Raw genomic sequence first — 2,887 nt, 5'->3', positions numbered from 1 at the left:
TGTTTATGTTGCAGTTTTGTGACTGGCTTTAGCAAACTTGCATAACAAAGATTTTGAGAGTTGTAAATTTTTCTGAAAATGTGGTATTAATTATATTGCAATCTATTACATTTTCCTTAGTTAAAACCTTTAATCAAGAAAAAATTAATAAATTACACTATAATTTATGCCAAATCTCATCAGAAGTATATAATTCTCAAAATGTTTTGCTTGTAAGTTTTCTAAAGCAAATCACAAAACTACAACATGAACCACTTAGTTAGAGTTAGACTTTAATTTAAAGTTAACTTTTACTAAATACATATTTTTCTCAGCATGGAAGCTCTTATTGTATTAATAATGGCTTCTACAAGTAAAAAACGGAAGATTTCACAGCTCAACCACAACAAATGAAATCACTATGGACTCATGGAGTCTGGTGAGGCAGCACTCAGCAGTACTGTCAGGCGGGAACATATGTACCATACTACATTACATGAATCATACGTGTCAGACTCATAGACAGACAGAAAAGGGTCATTCAATCTATTATATACTAATAATTAAAAATTTTATGAAATGTTATTTTCTGTTCTTACACAGTATAATTAAAATCAATACATTAGTGAATGAAATAGAGAAAAAGATGGCAAAATTAGTACACAAGAATATGAATTTAGTCAAACCTCCGGTGGGCTCTAGTTGGTAACACACACACGCACTCTCTCTCTCTCTCTCTCTCTCTCTCTCTCTCTCTCTCTCTCTGAGGGTCGAACTATAACTTATTTATTTTTAGGAGAAAGGTGCCGCAGTGAAAGCCTTTGAGGGCCGCATGTGGCCCTTGGGGCGCAGGTTGCACAGGGCTGTTTTAGGATAACTGTACTATCCATATAGATATTTTCAAGTTTTGTAACATATGTATCATCTATACCTCGCCTTTGCGGGGCTTTTATTACTGCTAAAGATTTTACAGAATCAAAAGCTTTTTCATAGTCATTAGATGCCAAACACTTTCTCATAGTTTTTAAATGCCATACATAGTGGTTTGTCATACACGGATTTTTCATTAACTGGTTAATTACGTGGATCTGGTCAGTTTGATATCCGCTTCTAAAACCTGCCTGCTCTCTTAGGTGATTAGAGTCTAACTTTCTTTGCATTTTACCTAATATGATTATTGTAGATATTTCTTATCTAACTGAGAGTAAACTTACTGGGTGATAACCTTTAGGCCTTTTGTGTCTCTTTTTGTGAAATAATATAATGATATTGTTTTTCTAAGCTGAAGGTATAGAGCAGTCTTGCGAACATTTTGTTTAGAGTTCAGTGAGATTTGCTACAATGAAATATCCTCCATATATTATTAAATAATTTGTTAGTTCATTTCTTCTGCTTTGCCTCTTTTCAAGCTTTTTAATGATTTCTTTCCTTCTACTGTTACTTTCAGTACTGGGTTAAGTGTTTCATTATTTCTCTTGGTGAAGATATTTCTTGTATCACTATTATATAGCATTGTATAGAAATCCTCTGTAATTTTTATTATTCCATCTCTATTGTGGATAATATTTTTATTTTCATCCTTTAAGCAAACATCTGCTGGTGCTCTGTTCTAAGTCTTCTTTTCATCAATTTGGTAATTCTTTCTTTCTTTAGTGAGTTCTCAATTCTGATCTGATTGTTTTTACAAATGTCATATTCTTTTAGTTTGTTTATATTCTTTGCTAAATATATTTCATCTTACTTGGATTTTGCCCTCATCTTGTATTAACTGATAGTTTTTCTTGATCCTATTTAGAAAATTTTCCTCCTTGCTCTTACATTGACTCCAAAACAAATCTTGTTAAAATTTATTACTATGCCTTTCTTCTTTATTTCCTTCAATTTCATTATGTAGCTGGGAGTACCTATTTTGTATTGCTAAACCAAACTCATATTTTTCTCTTATTACAGGAGTGTTTCTTTTCTTTCTTAAAATCATCTTTTTTGTTTCCTTCCTAAAATCTGGATAAATTTTACTTCTCATGATTCTATGGCCACTTATCATTAACTTGATTAACACTTTTACCTGCCGCCTAACTACTGTATATTAACTTTCTCACTGATAAAATCTATTCCGTTTTTCGTTTCTACATATGGGTTTCTCCATGTCTATTTTATATGTTAATTTTTATGAAAAAAAAAGTTTTAAGGATTTTAGATCGTTTTTTTCAACAAATTCTACAAGGATGTCTCCTTGTTCGTTTTTGTGCCTACTCCAAATTTGCCTAGAGCTCTTTCTCCCCATTTCTTTTAACCTACTTTACATAGAATTCGTCCATAACAAATGCAAATAGTCTTATTTTTTTTTTAAGATATATCCAGATCTTAATAAACGTTCCCCTTTCTTTCTCTGTGTTGGATGTTTTGGGTGCACAATTTTATTTAGTTTGGTAATCAATCCGCAATTCTGTCACTTATACTGTACGTTATGATATTTCTACGCTATACGCATAATTTTCATTAATAAGAAACCCTACTCTATTTTCTTTGTTCATTTCATGTCCTCTGACCTAAAAGATATGACCCTCTTTTAACTCTATATAAGATTTCCCAGTTCATCTAATTTCACTCAGTCCTATCATATCCCGATTAATTTATTTCAGCTCATCTAGTAACACAGCAAGATCTTCCTTATATAATCGACATCAATGACCTTAGATTTCAGAATGCCAGAAAACCCCAAATAAATCAATCAATCTTCCATAGATAAGGTCCTGACTTGTTCTACTCTCTCTCTCTCTCTCTCTCTCTCTCTCTCTCTCTCTCTCTCTCTCTCTCTCTCTCTCTCTCTCTCTCTCTCTCTCTCTCTCTCTCTCTATATATATATATATGGATATATATATATCTATATATACATATAAATATATAT

The sequence above is a fragment of the Palaemon carinicauda genome, chromosome 7, assembly GCF_036898095.1.
Source record: "Palaemon carinicauda isolate YSFRI2023 chromosome 7, ASM3689809v2, whole genome shotgun sequence".
In the NCBI taxonomy this organism is placed as follows: Eukaryota; Metazoa; Arthropoda; class Malacostraca; order Decapoda; family Palaemonidae; genus Palaemon; species Palaemon carinicauda.
Note: the sequence above shows the minus strand (reverse complement) of the source record.